Source organism: Anopheles arabiensis, chromosome X (assembly GCF_016920715.1).
Source record: "Anopheles arabiensis isolate DONGOLA chromosome X, AaraD3, whole genome shotgun sequence".
In the NCBI taxonomy this organism is placed as follows: domain Eukaryota; kingdom Metazoa; phylum Arthropoda; class Insecta; order Diptera; family Culicidae; genus Anopheles; species Anopheles arabiensis.
This window is the reverse complement of record NC_053519.1, coordinates 21824801-21833115: the sequence shown is the minus strand read 5'-3', so window position 1 is coordinate 21833115 and position 8315 is coordinate 21824801. Positions and strand designations below refer to the sequence as shown.

The following is an 8315-nucleotide window of genomic DNA, read 5'->3' as shown; positions in this document are numbered from 1 at the left end:
TTGGGGATGTGACGATGTGTGTCGTCGCGTGTGTGTTGTCGATTTGATCAGAAAAACTTGTTTCTTCAGACCAAATCTCTGACTTGGAGCGTCGGTGTTCCGATTGAACCATCGCGACTTTGATCAGTGCGCGCGGTTAAAACGACCTTTTGTATTGTGTTGTATGTAGCGTACGCGCCAAAATTGTAAGAGTGCGCGGAGAGTGAATGTGGTTTTTTGGGGGTGGGGGAATGAGATACAGAGACAAATTTCGCTGCGCATTAACACATACATTCTCAGTGCACGGGGTGAACTGCGAATACTCAGTTCTGAGAGAATATACTCGAGCGCTCGCGCATGAGTGCAAGCAAGCGCGGTATAGAGGATAGAGGGAGACAAACGATTATTTTGCTCCAAGCTTTCTACTTTTGTCCCATTGGGACAAGCACACGAAAGGATGCTCGCGCATGCCCAACGGAACAAAAGTAGAAAGCTTGGAGCAAAATAATTCTAGGTTTTTACGCACAATATGTTAAAAATTACCCGCTCTTTGCCCGTAAGGTAGTGTATGCCGAGCGCCGAGCAGAGTGTGCACGAAGGCCGATCGAGCAGGCGCTCGCCCAAGTAGCAGAGCCGAAGTTTTTCAGAGATTTTTCTGTGTGCCAAAGCGAGATGCCCTGTCTTCTCTCTCTCTAGATTTTGGACAGCAAACCACTGCGCGTGTAGAGGTGTGTGCGTGTGACGAAAAACGATGGATGAAAAACGCGAGGAGCGGGGTCTGAAGTCTTTCGTTGGTTACACACACACATCCATCTACCAGCGGATTGCGCTACACCGAGTCTACCCATCTCTCTCGATCTACCATGATTTTTTCTGCTATCGCACTCATCCGGGAGTTAGGCATCCTCAGTCTGTCCAGAACTTTCGTTCTGTGTACGACACGATCCCATACAAAACTTTGGCTTTTGCGGACTGGGCGGTGCGGCTGGTGCGCGTCCCGCGATTGTATCACCCAGTCCGCAAAAGCCGAAGTTTTGTATGGGATCGTGTCGTACACTTCCCACCGGTCACCACCCAAGTAGCAGAGCCGAAGTTTTTCAAAGATTTTTCTGTGTGCCAAAGCGAGATGCCCTGTCTTCTCTCTCTAGATTTTGGACAGCAAACCGCTGCGCGAGTAGAGGTGTGTGCGTGTGACGAAAAACGATGGATGAAAAACGCGAGGAGCGGGGTCCGAAGTCTTTCGTTGGTCACACACACATGCATCTAACGTTGGATTGCGCTACACCGAGTCTACCCATCTCTCTCGATCTACCATGATTTTTTCTGCTATCGCACTCATCCAGGAGTTAGGCATCCTCAGTCTGCCCAGAACTTTCGTTGTGGAAGGATGTGCGGGAGTGATGCGCGATTTCTTGTGTCCCCTACTTTCCTTGTTAACGTTTTGCGCAGTGTTGCTTCTTCTTCCATTGTGGAATGATTTATCCTAGCTAACTTGTTGAGGTAAGTTTCTTGATCTCATATGTGCTTCAATGTACTAATTCAACTAATAACGTCTTCAAAGTTACAGGTGCATGCGCCATTCATCAACGCCTACCTGTTGGCATCATCAACAATCTTCAAAGTGGGTGACGGAAAGAAATTGTTTTCCAGTTTTAAAATATTAAGGTAAGTGTTGCTCTCATCATATACGTAAAACTATCCAAAGTAATACGTACTACATGCATTAATTATTGGTTCATTTTTATTGACAGCGTTCAGCACAACTCAGCCACAAAACAACGCACTGGATTGCGCTAGGAACCTGTCGAAACGCGCGCAGCCCCCGGGAGCGGTAGGAGAAAGGAAGAACGAGAGGAGGAAAAACTAAAGCCAGCGCGCAGCTCTGATGGTACCCCGGACGCGGTAAGAAGAAAAAAGATCGAGAGGAGGAAGAACGGTAAATTTGGAAGGGGGAGACCGTTCTGCCATCTCCACAGTGTGAGTATGCCAAAGCACGTGTTGGAAGGGAGAGAAAAAGTGTGGAATAAACCGCATGCGAATGTGTGCATACAGCAAATATAAACATGTGTGCCTCATCATTTCTATAAGCAATCCGAAAAGGGGGTGGAGCAAACACATTTGTATGCGTGAGGTGCAGAAGAAATCAGAGCGTGATAGTATGTGTGAACGCGATCGTTCGGGTGGAAGGTGTCTATGTGTGCGTGAAACCACATTTACACTTCTACTGCAAGTGGGTACGTAAGTGGGTACATATGAGTACAGGACGATCCCATACAAAACTTCGGCTTTTTGCGGACTGGGCAGCACTCAGAGATCCGCTGAGATTCCCAGTCCGCAAAAAGCCGAAGTTTTGTATGGGATCGTGTCGTACACATATGTATCCAATTACGTACCCACTTGCAGTAGAAGTGTAAATGTGGTTTCACGCACACATAGACACATTCCACCCGAACGATCGCGTTCACACATACTATAACTCTCCGATTTCTTCTGCACTTCACGCATACCAATGTGTTTGCTCCGATGAGGCACACATGTTTACATTTGCTGTATGCACACATTCGCATGCGGTTTATTCCACACTTTCCTTCCAACAAATTCTTACCGTTCTTCCTCCTCTCGAGGTACCATCAGAGCTGCGCGCTGGCTTTTCCTCTCGTTCTTCCTTTCTCCTACCGCGCCCGGGGGCTGTGCGCGTTTCGACAGGTTCTTAGCGTAATCCAGTGCGTTGTTTTGTGGCTGAGTTGTGCTGAACGCTGTTAATAAAAATGAACCAATAATTAATGCATGTAGTACGTATTACTTTGGATAGTTTTACGTATATGATGAGAGCAACACTTACCTTAATATTTTAAAACTGGAAAACAATTTCCTTCCGTCACCCACTTTGAAGATTGTTGATGATGCCAACGGGTAGGCGTGGATGAATGGCGCATGCATCTGTAATTTTGAAGACGATAAGCATTAGTTGAATTAGTACATTGAAGCACATATGAGATCAAGAAACTTACCTCAACAAGTTAGCTAGGATAAATCATTCCACAATGGAATAAGAAGCAACACTGCGCAAAACGTTAACAAGGAAAGTAGGGGACACAAGAAATCGCACATCATTCCCGCACATCATTCCACAACGAAAGCAGAAAAAATCATGGTAGATCGAGAGAGATGGGTAGACACGGTGAAGCGCAATCCGCTGGTAGATGGGTGTGTGTGTGTAACCAACGAAAGACTTCAGACCCCGCTCCTCGCGTTTTTCATCCATCGTTTTTCGTCACACGCGCGGCGGTTTGCTATCCAAAATCTAGAGAGAGAAGACAGGGCATCTCGCTTTGGCACACAGAAAAATCTCTGAAAAACTTCGGATCTGCTACTTGGGGTGTCTTTTATTTATTATTACAGGGTTTCCCACGATTTATTGGTTGGTTCCCATCATTTCCCATCATTTTGTGTTTACTCAAGCAACAAAACATAGACAGGAAACGCTGTATGGAAAAGTGTATCATAAATAAGTTCAGATTTCTAACAAATTCAGCCGAAGAAACTTTGCAACATGATAGCACAGAACAAACAACAGTTCAGACTAGCAAAACATCATACTTAGGGATCATGATCGCTATCCTAAATAAACAATATCCTTTTCGAGGATACGAAATAAGCATAACACGATCTACATACGCACAACTCGGTGCAATAAAACAACAGGTTAGATACGAGAGCGATCCGAGCATCCATTCACGGCGAATAACATAAACAACCCACGCCCGCACACGGCGAACATTAGATAGGCTAAAGCAGGTATGTCAAACTGGCGGCCCACGGGCCGCATGCGGCCCGCGTCGATTCTGAATGCGGCCCGCGAGAGTATTTTGAGAATTGATAAAAGCACTGCAAACCATAAATCTGTTATTACTATTTGTCAAAGTGTATTAAATTTTCAAGAGAAGAACAATCCTTTTGTTGGTATATTTTTCGAAGCTAACATGAATGTACTTATAACATCTCATAAACTTATTCTACACAAAGGTACATTTCAATCGAGACCCTTAAGAATCATTGAATCGAATGCAAGCTCAGTCGTATTATGTTTCGATTAAATTCTGAATATTAGCATAATTTTGTGCACACTCGATTGCACATTCTGTATGGAAAAAAAATTGCGTCAACTGTCTACAAACGAAAAAGGAATGAAAATAACTTGATACACACTAGGAAATTTTTCAACAACTAGTCATTGATTGTCGGAATCGCATCCACGGCTCAAAACCATTTCCGATCATAGCTATTCCAACTTCGAATCCGGCCAAATCAAACCAACAGTTCCGTTCGGTGCCGTCCGAAGCCTATAGAGCCGTTTAGAGCCATTCGGAACCGTTGGAGTCATCCCGCCGAAATTGACAATCTTCATGCCCCCGACTGCCAAGTAAAGGATTCATCCGAATCCGAATTTTTTCCCACTTTAGAATGTTACATCATTGATATTCGATTGGAGCCTCTTCTGTTTTTTGTCATAATCATGCCACCATAAATGTTAATAAAAATGATTGTAGCCAAGATGAAATTATTTGTACCCAACATTCTGCAAGACGAATTAATGTTATTTCCAACCTCCCCAAAAATCAAAACCAAAAGCCTAAAGGATTTAGATTAAGGATAAAAATAATCGAAATGCCTAAGCCTTGCAATACAAAGCTTATTAATAGATTAGCTCCCACAGTCCTCAATTACTCAATTCGCGAATCATCTCCCTTTAAGTGTCAAAAATAGAATTGCCGATCTGTATGGGATCACACACCACGACTCTTCGTGAGATAAAATTATCGTAATTTAAAAAAAAGTTATTCGTAAAATACGGGTTCTTGTTATAAGAAATGAATATATCACCAGAACACTTGGAACTTGGAAATTAGCGAAAAATAATGTTTAAACACGTGTTATAACAATTTTTCTCTTGATCTGTCAAAAAATTGTAAGAAAATATTTTTGTTATTCATCCAGTGATGGATAGCTCGGATTGTTTGAAAAAGAATCACTGTAGGCTGCTAGACTTCTCCTACTTAAGTGAAAAAGTGTGTTTGACAGATATTTTCTAGCAGAACTGCCGTAAGAGAACGGGAGTAATGAAAAATGTTCTATTTTAATAATAACATTGAAAGTACATTAAAAAAATTTCTCATATAAAAAAGAGCACATATAAAAATAACATCGCGAATTTGTAGATAACAAACGATTCCAGATAAGAAGCGAGGAGTACAAAAAGACAATTTGTTTAACAATAAAAATCTAAAAAAGTATTTTACATAAACATTGGGGTATATTTTCCATTCTCAACTTTGCGGCCCGCGAATCACTGAAAATTTGTACTAGCGGCCCTCTGATGAGATGAGTTTGACACTGCTGGGCTAAAGCAATAAAACAGGCCAAACGAGCCAAAAAGGGATCGCGGTAAAAAAATTCCATGCAAAACGAAGTATAAGACGGGAGGACACTTTCATCCTAGGTCCTTGCGGAAAAAGAACGAGATAAGTGATCTAGGCAAAAGATAAGCGTAAAGCGTATCCCGAAAAATCGGGTTAACCTAGAATGTAATATAGATTATAATTGTGATAGATTAATAATTGTTAATAAAATCTTGCTATTTAGATCTCAAACTGAAAAGATCGGTGTGTCAGTGTCGGAAGTTCTTTTTTTCCTCGTCTTAAAAAGGTGGTACTGCCAGCGCGTTGGCAACGGACCGGATCAATCGTCTGATCGAACCAAAAAAGGTTTTGTAAACGCCTCGAAGAATTACAATTATTCTACGTCTCATTAATGTGGCAATTAAGTATTAAGTCAAATCCTTAAGACATAAAACCTAGTGTCGTGATTTCCGAAATATTTATTTTATTAATAACAACTTTTTATTTCATCCAATCGAATAGTTGCTTCCATCCTCGCTAAGATCAATCACAAGACTGACGATTTCCCTCCTCTCATCGAAAAGCCTCCTATTTGGAAACTTCCTTACGAATGGATGTATCGCCTCTCGATATCTCACTCTCTCTGCGATTAGCCTGATTTTTATTTTGAATGCGCCGATACTTTTTGTTAATCGCTATTCTATCTGTTGTGGGTTGCCGTGCCGACCCCTGGACTTGCCGTGGCAGTTGCGCTGCCACCGGTCAACGTCCAGGAGGACGACAGTGTGTCGCGCACACTGTCGCACACACTAAGCAGCGCAAGGATAAGTGTGTGCCGAGCGCACGATGAGAGTGGTGAAGAATGGAGGTGCACGACTAGGAAACGAGATTCATCAAATTGTTACTGAGGTGTGGTATAGCGAATCGATGCCTTGTGATTGGAATCTCGGCATCATCTACCCCGTATACAAGAAGGGAGACAGGTTGGACTGCAACAACTACAGGAGTATTACGGTGTTGAATACCGCCTATAAAATATTTTCCCTGATCCTTCAGGATCGCCTTGTCCCGCACGTCGAAGAGATAGTCGGAAACTATCAAAGAGGATTCCGAAACGGAAAATCAACAACTGACCAGATCTTCACCATGCGGCAGATCTTCGAGACGATGAATGAATACAAACACAACACATACCATCTCTTCATTGACTTAAAAGCCGCATATGATAGCATAACCAGGGTAAAACTATCCGACGCTATGAGCTCTTTTGGAATCCAACAGATAAGGCTAGTTAGAATGACTATGATCAACGTCACTTGCCTGGTGAGGGTGGATGGAAAACTCTCAGGACCTTTTGCTACCACCAAGGGTCTGCGCCAGGGCGACGGGCTTGCCTGTCTCCTATTAAGCTGGCACTAGAGAGGGCCATCCGTGACTCGAGGGTATAGATCCTGGCATACGCTGATGATATAGACAACTTTCCTGTACGTCCGGTGGTCCTCTACGGGTACGAGTCCTGGACTTTACTGACGGAGGACGCCAATGCACTCGCCATTTTCGAACGGCGGGTGCTAAGGACTATCTTTGGCGGTGTGTGCGAGCACGGCGTGTGGAGAAGGAGGATGAACCACGAACTAGCTGAGCTGTTTGGCGGTGCAGACATCCTGACGGTCATCAAAGCCGGAAGGATACGCTGGCTGGGGCACGTGATGAGGATGCCGGACTCATGCCCCACCAGGAAGGTGCTCGTCAGCGACCCGTTCGGCACGAGGCGTAGAGGAGCACAGCGAGCTCGCTGGCTGGATCAGGTGGAGTCGCACCTGTCGGAGATCGGATGCAACCGTGGTTGGAGGACTGCAGCCCAGGACCGAGTTTCCTGGAAACGAATTGGCGACCTGGCCATGTCTACGAGACGTGCTCATTGAGCAGGCCAAGAAGAAGAAGATAGACATCATTGGTCTGCGGCTCTCCTATGTAGCAGAAGCCTACCAAGGGATTGAGCAGGCGGCAGAGAACCTTGGATTGCAGATAAACGAGGCAAAGACCAAACTGATGGTGGCAACATCAGCGGGCCTACCAATAAATAATCAGAATCTATGTAGGCGTGATGTACATATAGGTAAATGCACGTTTGAAGTCGTCCCAGAATTCACCTATCTTGGGTCAAAGGTCAGCAACGACAACAGCATGGATGCTGAGTTGCGCGAAAGGATGCTGGCTGCCAACCGGTCATTCTACAGCCTGAAAAATCAGTTCACCTCAAAGAACCTGTCGCGACGGACGAAGCTGGGACTATATAGTACCTATATAGTACCAGTACTCACATACGCCTCTCAGATTTGGACACTGTCCAAATCGGACGAAACCCTCTTAGCCGCGTTCGAGAGGAAGATGCTCAGAAGGATATTTGGCCCCGTATGTGTAGAAGGACAATGGAGAAGCCGCTGTAATGACGAGCTATACGAGATGTACGGCGAACTCACTGTCGTACAGCGTAGCAAGCTTGACAGGCTCCGGTGGGCTGGTCATGTTGTACGCATGGAAACGGACGACCCAACCCGTAAAGTCGTTTTAGGCCGTCCACAAGGACAGAGGAGGCGTGGTAGGCCCAAATTGAGGTGGCAAGATGGCGTTGAGGCGTCCGCCATTAAGGAAGGGATAACGGACTGGCAGACGAAGACGCGAGATCGTGAGCGGTATCGGACACTCCTGAGGCAGGCCAAGACCGCAAAGTGGTTGTGTGTGTTTTCGTGTGTTTCGCAAAGTGGTTCCGTAGGAGATCGCGAAACAGCAAAAACCACACACACAATCACGCACGCATGCAAGCACACACACACACATACACACACACACACACACACACACACACACACACACACACACACACACACACACACACACACACACACACACCTACCCCTCTCTTGGTGGTTTTCG

At 44.8% G+C, this 8315-nt stretch overlaps 2 long non-coding RNA genes across 3 annotated transcripts; one reads left to right on the top strand and one right to left on the bottom strand.

Annotated features, from left to right (window-relative positions):
• The first annotated feature begins 1223 nt into the window (after positions 1-1223).
• LOC120906033 lies at positions 1224-2035 on the top strand. Of its 2 annotated transcripts, none has more exons than XR_005739998.1 (3): positions 1224-1479; positions 1541-1644; positions 1731-2035. It is a non-coding gene; the product is annotated as an uncharacterized LOC120906033 (long non-coding RNA). The 2 variants fall into 2 exon arrangements; XR_005739999.1 differs by having other exon boundaries at positions 1229-1479; positions 1547-1644.
• Positions 2036-2632: 597 nt separating this feature from the next.
• Positions 2633-3093, bottom strand: LOC120906681. Its single transcript, XR_005740132.1, has 3 exons — positions 2991-3093; positions 2822-2919; positions 2633-2735 (listed from the first exon to the last, which is right to left on the bottom strand). It is a non-coding gene; the product is annotated as an uncharacterized LOC120906681 (long non-coding RNA).
• Between the last annotated feature and the right edge of the window lie 5222 nt (positions 3094-8315).